We start from the raw sequence: 12,720 nt of genomic DNA on the forward strand, positions 1-12,720 counted from the left end.
TAGCTTCTTAACCCTTTACAGATAAGAGGATTTTTCCTCTGGCCAGGAGGGATTTTAAAGGGGTTTTCCCTTCCCTTTATATTTATGACAGAGCAGCTCCTCCTTCTCAGAGCAATTGGCTCAGGCTCTCTGCAGACTCAGGCTTGTGGGCATTGCTGGTAGATCTCAGATCCTCTCCTGTAGTCATGTCACGCTGCTCCCAGACAATGGAGTTTCATTATTGGATGAATGGAAGAGGGACAGATGTAAGGGGGGTCACAGTGACATATGGAGAGTGATGAAGAGAAGAATGAACGTGCTGAAGGAGGTTCTGGCATCATTCATCCCTGAGGTTTGTTAGGGGGCTTATTCCTTCACCCACTTACTTCCCTGGTCCTTCTCGCATGAACAGAGAGCAACAATACCCGAAGTCCAAAGGTGCAAACAATTCGATGTTTATTGGGGTGAACTTCCAGCAAGCATGATTCCAGTTTCCTTCCTTAGTATCCTCCTTCCCAGCTCTGACACCACAGAGCCTTACACCTGTGTCCCTGTTCCCATTCCTACCCTTAGCCAAACATGATTCCAACTTCCTTACTCCCATTCCCTGTTCCCATTTCCCCCTTTAGCAAAACATGATTCCAACTTCCTTACTCCCATTCCCTGTTCCCATTTCCCCCTTTAGCAAAACATGATTGCAATTTCCTTACCCCCATTCCCTGTTCCCATCTCCCACACCCACACCCTCATTGACTACAGATTATATAGTAAAACTTGAGTTCTGCTTAGCTATACCTTAACCAATCATTTTCCTGAAATTTAACTAACCAATCCTAACATATTGTAACATGATTATGTTACCAATTATATCCCACCACCTTAATTAGTTTACACCCAGCAAAATTAATTATACAGCAGACAGGAACAATCACAGAACCAGACAGAGATTATACAGACAAACAATGGCAAAGTGGGAACTATAATGACAAGACAATACAGAAGTGAGGATTTCACATCCCAGCTATTGAGAAGTGAGTTCTTGCCAGACAGGATGCTATCAAACTAAGTTTCCTTTTACATTTTCTAGGCACTTCCCTTTCTCTGGAGGTGATAGGAATACAGTTCTGTCCTGATAGTGCCTAACAGCCCAATAGCACCTTATTTCAATGTGACTAGTTTGGAATGTGAGGATGTGACCGGTCGCTTCCCAGCTTATGGCTGCCTCTGCTGCTTAGCCAAAGGCCTGAGCCGAAGAACAGGGCCTCAGACTGTCACAGTGAGAGAAGGCCCTTACACCAGCAGACAGTGATTTTGATTCTTTCTTTTATACCTCTAGAACTAGCCAAGTGATAAGAATACTCCTAAATTCTTAAAGTACAGGCCTTTGCAGACAGGCCTGAATATCTTTATCCTAACAAGGTTCAGGACTCCAGGCTCATGGCTTGGACCCCCAGAGCCCACATATCCCCATACAAATTCAGCATAGGGCACCGTCTCAACATAGACACCCAGACTATTGGGCTGGCCACAGCCATCCTCCCAACTCACAACCCCCATCAGGAACCAGGCCCCATTGTGGTCACATATCAGCGGCCCCCCAGAATCCCTCTAGAGTGGCAGAGAAATTGGCATTACTGAGAGGTTCCTTCCCACTCCAGGCTTCACAATCCAGCCCTTTGGAGCTGTAGGCACGTGGACCAGCCTATGGCAACACCCGCATATTGTGGCCACAACAACATTAGAAGTGAAAGGAGCATGATGCATCTTGCCCCGCTCCTTTCTCTGGAGGGGGCATTGGTGACAGCAGTGGGGTTCCCTAGTTCATTCACAGCATTGACTGGGTTCATCCTCTGTTGTGCTACATAGAGGCACTGCTGGGGTGGGGCTCGCAGGACCCTGCAGAGTAGTGGGCCTAGAAGTTTACACCCTCTGTCAAGAGGTATATGGTATTTTCCCATCTCAGGCTTTCTGCAGACTCAGACAGGCCTCTGTAAAAAGAAAAGGAGGACTTGTGGCACCTTAGAGACTAACAAATTTAATAGAGCATACGCTTTCGTGAGCTACGGCTCACTTCATCACTTATGCTCTAATAAGGTGTCCTCCTTTTCTTTTCATGGAAACAGACTAACACGGCTGCTACTTTGAAACCAGACAGGCCTCTGTTACCCTCCAGCCACGTTGTCCCTATTTTCTACCCAACTGTAAAGTCTCAACTTTTACTTTCAAAAACAGAAGTTGGGGCTCAATCTGCCTTTTTTAATGGGTGGGGATTGGGGCGGGAGTTTGTCTCCAAAAGTTTCAGCCAGCTCTAATGTTAAAGGAACAATGGCAGAGTTATTAGATTTTCATAGAATCTCAGGGTTGGAAGGGACCTCAGGAGGTCATCTAGTCTAACCCCCTGCTCAAAGCAGGACCAATCGCCAATTTTTGCCCCAGATCCCTAAATGGCCCCCTCAAGGATTGAGCTCACAACCCTGGGTTTAGCAGGCCAATGCTCAAACCACTGAGCGATCCCTCCCCCCAGTTCTTGTCTCCTTCCAACCTACAAAATTGTTTTCACTGGGAATGGCCAATTCCTGTGAATTCAGGAGAAAAAAGAACCCCAGAAGGAGTTAAATGTGGCCCAAGTCTTGGGGCGGGTGGAAGAGCAATGGGAGGGCAACTGGATCCGGGCACAGGAGCCTGCTGGAGAAGCCCGACCTACCGGGGCTAACATCAGGAAATGGTAGGATTCTAGGTAGACAGACATACATACAGGCTGTTATTTTAACAACTTTTTCTCTAATGCCACATTTCTGCTGCTAAATAAACAATGCTTCGCTTGTTTGGTCACTGGATACCACTCGTAAGGGCAGGACAGCACGTTTTCAGTCCTGCTAGGACACAAACAATGGATCCATGAGTGATCGGTCTGGAAGCAGGCCAAGGGCATGACTCCACCACAGGAGAGGTAACAGGGACGACCCCTGCATAGATGCAGTGAGGCACAGCCAGCCCTGTACCCCACATGTCCAGGTGGGGAACCCCATGGCGGGATCCCTCTTTTGCCTTCTCCTAACGGTTGCCCACCAAGTCCCCTGCCTAATCTCCAGATACCAGCAGCTCCCCTCACTCCATAAAGGGCTTTGGGATCTTCCTGGGCAAAAGGTCCCAGAAAGACCTTTGAATAGGCAGGTTCCCAGGGATGTGATGCTGGACGTGTCAGCCAAGATACGGGGGGGCAGGTTCCCGAGGAGGTGAATGACCACGCCATGGGGGATTGGCTGGGATCCACCTGTGTGAAGAGCTAGAGCAAAGTGCCAGGCCCTTTTGCTGAGTGGAAACCCAGAACTGTCCCTCCCAGCCAGTGAAAGGAGGGGTAGGCTGTGTGTCTGTCTGTGCTAATAATGGCCCATGACGGGGTGCACCCAGAGGCAGTCTCAGAGAAGTAGTGAGAGCCCTGTAACCAAGACACAGGGCAAAACAATGTATTTTCTCCTCCTAGCCTTATTCTCAGCTACCGCTGACCATGAGTTGGTTGAGTTCAGGATCCTGACACAGGGAAGAAAGGTAAGCAGCAGGATACGGACCCTGGACTTCAGGAAAGCAGACTTCGACTCCCTCAGGGAACGGATGGGTAGGATCCCCTGGGGGACTAACATGAAGGGGAAAGGAGTCCAGGAGAGCTGGCTGTATTTCAAGGAATCCCTGTTGAGGTTACAAGGACAAACCATCCCAATGTGTTGAAAGAATAGTAAATATGGCAGGCGACCAGCTTGGCTTAACGGTGAAATCCTAGCGGATCTTAAGCATAAAAAAGAAGCTTACAAGAAGTGGAAGATTGGACAAATGACCAGGGATGAGTATAAAAACATTGCTCGGGTATGCAGGAGTGAAATCAGGAAGGCCAAATAACACCTGGAGTTGCAGCTAGCAAGAGATGTTAAGAGTAACAAGAAGGGTTTCTTCAGGTATGCTGGCAACAAGAAGAAAGTCAAGGAAAGTGTGGGCCCCTTACTGAATGAGGGAGGCAACCTAGTGACGGAGGATGTGGAAAAAGCTAATGTACTCAATGCTTTTTTTGCCTCTGTCTTCACGAACAAGGTCAGCTCCCAGACTGCTGCGCTGGGCATCACAACATGGGGAATAGATGGCCAGCCCTCTGTGGAGAAAGAGGTGGTTAGGGACTATTTAGAAAAGCTGGACGTGCACAAGTCCATGGGGCCGGACGAGTTGCATCCGAGAGTGCTAAAGGAACTGGCGGCTGTGATTGCAGAGCCATTGGCCATCTTTGAAAACTGGCCATTGGCCATTGGCCATCTTTGAAAACTCGTGGCGAATGGGGGAAGTCCCGGATGACTGGAAAAAGGCTAATGTAGTGCCAATCTTTAAAAAAGGGAAGAAGGAGGATCCTGGGAACTACAGGCCAGTCAGCGTCACTTCAGTCCCTGGAAAAATCATGGAGCAGGTCCTTAAAGAATCAATCTGAAGCACTTACATGAGAGGAAAGTGATCAGGAACAGTCAGCATGGATTCACCAAGGGAAGGTCATGCCTGACTAATCTAATCGCCTTCTATGATGAGATTACTGGTTCTGTGGATGAAGGGAAAGCAGGGGATGTATAGTATCTTGACTTTAGCAAAGCTTTTGACATGGTCTCCCACAGTATGCTTGTCAGCAAGTTAAAGAAGTATGGACTGGATGAATGCACTATAAGGTGGGTAGAAAGTTGGCTAGATTGTCGGGCTCAATGGGTAGTGATCAATGGCTTCATGTCTAGTTGGCAGCCGGTGTCAAGTGGAGTGCCCCAGGGGTCGGTCCTGGGGCCGGTTTTGTTCAATATCTTCATAAATGATCTGGAGGATGGTGTGGATTGCACTCTCAGCAAATTTGCAGATGATACTAAACTGGGAGGAGTGGTAGATACGCTGGAGGGCAGGGATAGGATCCAGAGGGACCTAGACAAATTGGAGGATTGGGCCAAAAGAAATCTGATGAGGTTCAATAAGGATAAGTGCAGGGTTCTGCACTTATGACAGAAGAACCCAATGCACAGCTACCGACTAGGGAACGAATGGCTAGGCAGCAGTTTTGCGGAAAAGGACCTAGGGGTGACAGTGGACGAGAAGCTGGATATGAGTCAACAGTGTGCCCTTGTTGCCAAGAAGGCCAATGGCATTTTGGGATGTATAAGTAGGGGCATAGCGAGCAGATCGAGGGACGTGATCGTCCCCCTCTATTCGACGTTGATGAGGCCTCATCTGGAGTCCTATGTCCAGTTTTGGGCCCCACACTACAAGAAGGATGTGGATAAATTGGAAAGAGTCCAGCGAAGGGCAACAAAAATGATTAGGGGTCTGGAACACATGACTTATGAGGAGAGGCTGAGGGAACTGGGATTGTTTAGTCTGTGGAAGAGAAGAATGAGGGGGGATTTGATAGCTGCTTTCAACTACCTGAGAGGTGGTTCCAGAGAGGATGGTTCTAGACTATTCTCAGTGGTGGAAGAGGACAGGACAAGGAGTAATGGTCTCAAGTTGCAGTGGGGGAGGTTTAGGTTGGATATTAGGAAATCTTTTTCACTAGGAGGGTGGTGAAACACTGGAATGCGTTGCCTAGGGAGGTGGTGGAATCTCCTTCCTTAGAAGTTTTTAAGGTCAGGCTTGACAAAGCCCTGGCTGGGATGATTTAATTGGGGATGGGTCCTGCTTTTGAGCAGGGGGTTGGACTAGATGACCTCCTGAGGTCCCTTCCAACCCTAATATTCTATGATTCTATGATTCTATGATTTTAGGGAAACTTTCCCCAAAACTTCAGCTGGAGGCAGACACCCGACCTGGGAAATTTCACCCCAAATGGTTAGTTTGGCAAAGTTATAGGCAACTGAAAACAGGGTCTTAAAATGGAAAGTGTCGGGCAGCCCTGACTGGTAGCCTCTCTACCACCCTCGCTTATAATGCGACAGAGAGAAAAGATATAGAGATCGAGACAGAGCTGATAGGGATAGCTAGAGACAGGGATTATAGATGGGACATGGCTGGATAGCTGGACAGGGCACAGTACATACAAAGATCTAACTAGTTAGTTCACGGTTTATACCACACCCATTCTCATGCTCTCCAGATAGTGACAGCGTCACACAAATATGCCCGTGAGATCATCTTCCTCACTGGGACAATCGTGCAGATGCTGACAAGTCAACTGACACAAAGTCTCACATGGGCAGGGTCCTTGCTAGGATTGTTTCCAGCTGTCAGTGGTGGCTGGTTTCTTCTTAGCTACGTGGAGGGCAGGATTTTAATTCAAGGTGAGTTTGACACATTAGAGAATTGGTCCAAAATGAATGAGAAAAAATTCCATAAAGACAAGAGCCAAGTGCTGCATTTGGAGGGAAAAATCAAATGCATGGCTACAAACTGGGGAGCAACTGGTTAGGGGGTCATATGGCTGGAAAGGATCTGGGGTTCCAGTGGGTCACAAATTGAATTTGAGTCAAGAGTGTGATGCAGTTGCAAAATCCCCTAATGTCATTCTGGGCTGTGTTAACAGGAGAGTCGTATGTGAGACACAGGAGATGTTTGTCCCGCTCTACTCGGCAGTGGGGAGGCCTCAGCTGGAGTGTTGTGTCGAATTCTGGGTGCTGCACTTTAAGGAGAAGTGGACGAATTGGAGAGAGTCCAGAGGAGAGCAACAAAAATTATCAGAGCTTTAGAAAACCTGACCTACGAGGAAAGATTGAAAGAACCTAGAGACAAGGAGGCTGAGGCAGGACATAAGAATAGGCTTCAAATATGTGCTAGGTTGTTATAAAAGGACGGAGATGGAACAGTCTCCATAGGCAGCACAAGAAGGCACCGGCTTAGCTGGCAGTGTGGGAAATTTATGTTGAACATTAGGAAAAGCTTTCTAGCCGTAAGGTTCTCCTCTCCCTGCCCTCCACGTGAAGCATTTTTGTCTGGGGCTAGTGTGCATCAGCTCCCCGAAACCACCTGCTTCTGGTCCGACAAGCACTGCCTGCCCGGGCCCCGCAGGCCGTATCTGGGTTAGGATTCGGCATCCACTGACCCCTGCATCCTCCAAGTGTCCCCCTGGAGCGTCCAGCCCCGATCCACTGGACAGGCACAGAAGTACCAGGTGTGCTGTCCCACAGGGAGGCTACACAGTAGCTGGAACAACTCCAGCTCAGAACCCACGCTGTGCTTCACGGTAGCACAGCACGGAGCTACAGATGTAGAGAAAGCAAGACGATGGCCGTGTCTACACGACCAAATGAAGTCGACCTAACTTATGTTGGCCTAGAGTCACCGCAGTAATTGCTTCGCTTGTGCCTGGATAGACTTTGCTCCTTGTGCCGGCGATGCGCATCCTCACAGCGTCTGTATCGATTGAACTGACAGTGCAGGGCATTGTGGGAAGGCTCACAACAGTGGATCGCAAGCAACGCAGCATCTACACTGACAGTGCGTCGGCCTAACTACATCGACCGTGACTGTATGGAGGAGGGGGAGATTGTGACAGGTTGGGTCACAGAGACCCTCTTGGGACTGTCACCTGAGGTGCTGAGACTACCTCCGAGCCCGTTTTCCCTGTTACACCTTGGGACTTCTGAACCCTGCCCTGTTGAGCCAGACACGCTGGCGTGCTGCAAACACAGACCCAGGGCTGAACCACATCCCCCAAAACTGCAGGCTTTAACTGAAAACCACTAAGCAGGTACTCCTGTCTCCAGCCCCCAGATACCCAGTTCCCAATGGGATCCAACCCCCAAATTAATCAGTTTTACCCTGTATAAAGCTTATACAGGGTAAACTCATAAATTGTCCACCCTCTATAACACTGATAGAGAGATCTGCCCAGCTGTTTGCTCCCCCGGGTATTAATTACTTACTCTGGGTTAATTAATAAGCAAAAGTGTTTTTATTAAATATAAAAAGTAGGATTTAAGTAGTTCCAAGTAAGAACAGACAAAACAAAGTAAGTCACCAAGTAAAATAAAGCAAATACGCAAGTCTAAGCCAATACATTTAAGAAACTGATCATAGATGAATTCTCACCCTGGAGATGTTCCGATAAGTTTTTTTCACAGACTGGACTCCATCCAGCAATCACTCACACCCCCCGTGGTTACTGTCCTTTGTTCCAATTTCTTTCAGGCATCTCCTTGGGGTGGAGAGTCCGTCTCTTGAGCCAGCTGCAGACCAAATGGAGGGGCTTCCAAGGCCCTTTATATTCTCTCTCTTGTGGGCCTTTGTTCTTCTTTGCAAAGTCACAGCAAGAAGATGGGGTTTGTAGCCACCTGGGCAAGTCACATGTCACCAGGGGAGCCAGTTGTGCAGCCCGGGAATAGCCGATGGGCCAGCCCAGTGGCAGTCTGGGTAACTGAGAGGCAGCAGAGCAAAGGAGCAGCTGGATTCAGCCTTAGCTCACAGTGTCTGGTGCGGGAGGAGCTGCGGGAGAGCCGTTGCACGTACTACAGCGGGAGCAGAGGAACTCACAGCAGCCGAGCGACTGGTGACGCCTCCCTGTCCTAGCTGCGGGAACCACTATCACAGGGCAGGGGGTAGAGCCCCGGAGCTGCCAACAGACCAGAGACCCTGACTTTCCTGACCTCCTGGAACCCCAAACTGTGGACAAGGAAGTTGGGGAGACATGAGGGGAGGTGAGGGTGGGGGGCAGAACAAACTGTGTTCAGGGTCCCATTTGTTTGGGACTGTGACTGATGCAGCCTGAGGTACACAGCGGTGGAAGGCCTTAAACCGTAAATATACGTCCCCAGTTCAACCCGGCCCTTCCCTTTTCTCTCCTGCCCCCAGCAAAGTTCATCCCTTCAAACCTCAGCGCTGGCAAGTGGGTGCAGACTTGCCTGGCAAAGGCGCCCAGAGTGGCTACAGCTTCCCAGACAAGAGTGAGAACAATCGACACCTTCCCACCCGGCCCGGCCCCGCATTTACAGTCAGGACCAGCCGCAGGCCTGCGCATGGACAAAGGAAAAAGCACCCAGGGAAAGACTCTGAATCAGGACTCTTGGGGCTGAGCTGAAGTGAATGCCCTGGACCTGAGCAGTCTGAGCCTGTATAAGAGAAGAAAAAGGGGCCCAAGATGGGATCTGTCATGGTCGCAGGTGATGCTCTGCCCGTAGGAGGGTCCCATGAGAGGTGGGTACCAGCCCCTCTTCCCTGGCCAGCCAGGCCACGGGCATCGGGATCCCTTATTAGACAGGAAAGGAGCTGGGTAATACAGGCAGGCTAGCATTGAAGTTTATGTTTGTCAGTAACCTGGTGTTTCCAGCCCTTCTCTTGGACTCTTTTGAGTCTCTGTCTCCAGCTCTGTGAAATAAACCTCCGTTTGGTTTTACTGTGGCCACGTCTAAGTGTCGGGTGTGAAGGAGAGCGTGGAACTGAGGCAACGCCCATCACCTGTGGGGGGCGCCGCTGGGAGTCAGCGGATCGTGGGGCACTGCAGGTGTCCAGAGGATGAGAGATGGGGCACGTTAGTGCAACAGAGAGGGGTGTGTGGCAGGGGAAAGCGCAGGGCTTGGGGAGCCCAGAGCGGAGAGTAAGTGCTGTCAGTATCTGGGAGTTAACGGTGAATTTCCCCCAACTGGCCCCAGGCTCCTCTCTCCCACACTGTGAGCAGGGGATAGTGGTTCACCCTGGACACCTTGGGTAAACTCGCAGTGTCACAGGCAGATCCCACCTCTCCGAGCGATGGGCTCAGGCTCTCTGCAGACTCAGGCAGTGACGCTGTGTCAGTTACACTGGGTGCAGTTCACACCTCTCTGAGCTGCGGTTTTGTGCTCTCTGCAGACACAGGCAGACATTCCTCCTCTGATTGCCCTTGAAGGAGAAAAAGGAGCAGGATACTGGTCAAGTGACCAGTGAACTGGAGCAGTTTCGTACCCAATAGCAGGGAAAAGCCCAAAAAAGGAAATGCTCCTGGAGCCCTCTACAGCTGTCAGCTTCAGAACAACCTCTCGTGACAGCAAGGTCCTCACTGAGAAAACCGCCGTGTGACTCTGCAGCTGTCACCCAGCCACTGCACGCCAGCATCCGCTCAGTGCTGGTTGTACGTCCCCTGAGAAACATTGCAACGGGGCAGGGCTTTTTGAGGGCTTTGCTTGCTCTCTAGTTTTGCAGACAGTATGAATTCTGCTAACCCGCTTGTTTCTTGGAAAGAGCAGTTCCCACACTGCTTTCGGTTTCCACCTGCGGGAGACAGGAAACAGACGCGGCGGAGGGTGTCACAGCCAGCTACTGATAAACAACATCTAAACCTGACAGCTCTCACCGATGGCTCTGCAGCTCTTCCTAGTGTGATCGCTGCCCTCTGGCCTCGATGCCTGGGATCCACAGCGAAGACATTGGGATGTTGAGAAGTGAGATGCCCTTAGCGGGGATCAGAGTTAGCACCACGTTCTGGATTGGGGCCAGCTTGCTCCCCTCTCAGAGCTGATGCGCCAGGCTCTCTGCAAACCCAGGGGAGTTTAAGGAGTGGTCCAGCCTGCATTGAAAGCACATTAAACACAGGGAGACACGATTCCCTGGCGTCGCCCTGGGGTAACAGTCCCATGCAGAGCGAGCCAGGGAGCTCAGTGTGGGGCATCCGGACCAGCGGCAGATGAAGCCAGAATGAGTTGTTAGCCCTTCCCTGCCCAGACGTCATTGCCAGCGTGTCCCTAAGGAGCGCCAGGTCGGCAGAGCTGCTCTGAGAATCCCACTCTGGGCAGGGACCCTTCATTCCTCGGCTCCCCTCACGGGCCCTTTGGCCGGGTCTGGTGGAAACGCATGTGCTGTAATGGGCACTGGAAGTGCTGGAGTTGTGACTCCCCTGGACCTAAACAGTTTGGCCAGAGCCCTAGCGGAGAGAAAGCTCCTCGTCAGCTCGACACCTTCAGGGAGTCACCACTACTTCTCCCTCCGGAGACCACACCCCAGCAGCTGCCTCTTCTCAGAAACGTGGGATTTCTGGAACTGAAACAAAAACCCTCAGCAAATATTCAACTCTCCCAGTGCTGAGTAACAGTCACCCAGCTCCCGGGGCGGAGATGCAGCCACTTCTGGGGCAGGGCAGGTGGGGTGCAGCCATGAATAATGTTGCACAGGGATGGCTCACCCAGCACTGAGCTGCAGCCACCTCTCGGATAGAGCAGCTGGGGAACAGCCGCACATAACACCACACCGTGAGGGCTCACAACTGTGAAAATGTAAATCAGTAAAAACTGAGAGAAAATATAGATTCATAGATATTAAGGTGAGAAGGGACCATTCTGATCATCTAGTCTGACCTCCTGCACAACGCAGGCCAAAGAATCTCACCCACCCACTCCTACAAAAAATCTCTCACCTATGTCTGAGCTATTGAAGTCCTCAAATCGTGGTTTAAAGACTTCAAGGAGCAGAGAATCCTCCAGCAAGTGACCCGTGCCCCATGCTACAGAGGAAGGTGAAAAACCTCCAGGGCTTCTTCCAATCTGCCCTGGAGGAAAATTCCTTCCCGACCCCAAATATAGCGATCAGCTGAACCCTGAGCACATGGGCAAGATTCACCAGCCAGATACCCAGGAAAGAATTTTCTGTAGTAACTCAGATCCCACCCCATCTAACATCCCATCGCAGGCCATTGGGCCTATTTACCATGAATATTTAAAGATCAATTAATTACCAAAATCATGTTATCCCATCATACCATCTCCTCCATACACTTATTGAGTTTAATCTTAAAGCCAGATAGGTCTTTTGCCCCCACTGCTTCCCTTGGAAGGCTATTCCAGAACTTCACTCCTCTGATGGTTAAAAACCTTCATCTAATTTCAAGTCTAAACTTCCCAATGACCAGATTATATTAATTAAAATATGCTTCAAAATCCATCAGAATTATAAGACAAGTAAAAATTGGATTCTGCCAAACTGTGCCAGGCCTTGCCACGGTGGCTTTTCCCAACAGACACGTGCCGGGACGTCGACTCGTCGTTCCAACGGTCACTGTTTTCTGATACGTTCGGGAGGCAAATGTCACAGTCTGGAAAAATCCCGGTTTCCAGTCCAGAAACCACTTGGATGGGAAATTTCTGCCCCGCCCCCTCACTGCCTGTTTTGCAGCTCATCTGAGCTTGGAGCCGGGCAGTGAGGACAGGTGCAAGGTGCTGTGAGTAGCGCCTTGTTTGGGGGTCTCCAGTGGGTGGTTCCAGCTGTGTAAGGAGTTCTGGGGGTGTCACCAATTTCCCCTTCCCCAGGTCAACCCCCGATACACCAGTGCTGAGGGGAGAGGCCCTGGGCAAGAGTCCAGGGAATGTGCCCAGGCTCGGCCCATGTGCCAAACTTAGTGAGGGTTTTAGCTGTCCCTGTCCCAAAAGAAAGGGGAAGGATTGAAGAGAAAGTACCAATGGGGAGAGGCCAAAGCTCCCACTCAGCCTGATTGACAGGGCAGGCGGGCCAATGAGGGAGTCAGGAGCCCAGAGGCCTGTTCTCTGTGTGAGCTGGAGCTGCCTGAGCCAGAAGAGGGCAGAGTTAAGGGGAAAGCAGCAGCCTGAGCTGGGCTGGAGGCTGAGCTGTGGCTGTGCAGAGCTGGGAGCTGGGACAGCGGAGACCAGGGATACTGGGTCGACCTGCAGGAGGAGCCGTGGGGCCAGAGTCGGGATACCGGACGCTGGCCGTGCCCCATGTAACACTGCAGCTGAGCCTGGTGAGTGGCTGGGGAGAGCGGGGTGGTGGGGGGCTGGGCAGGGAGACGTCGCCTGATGAGGGGCCTCACTGGCCATACTC

Source organism: Lepidochelys kempii, chromosome 6, assembly GCF_965140265.1.
Source record: "Lepidochelys kempii isolate rLepKem1 chromosome 6, rLepKem1.hap2, whole genome shotgun sequence".
In the NCBI taxonomy this organism is placed as follows: domain Eukaryota; kingdom Metazoa; phylum Chordata; order Testudines; family Cheloniidae; genus Lepidochelys; species Lepidochelys kempii.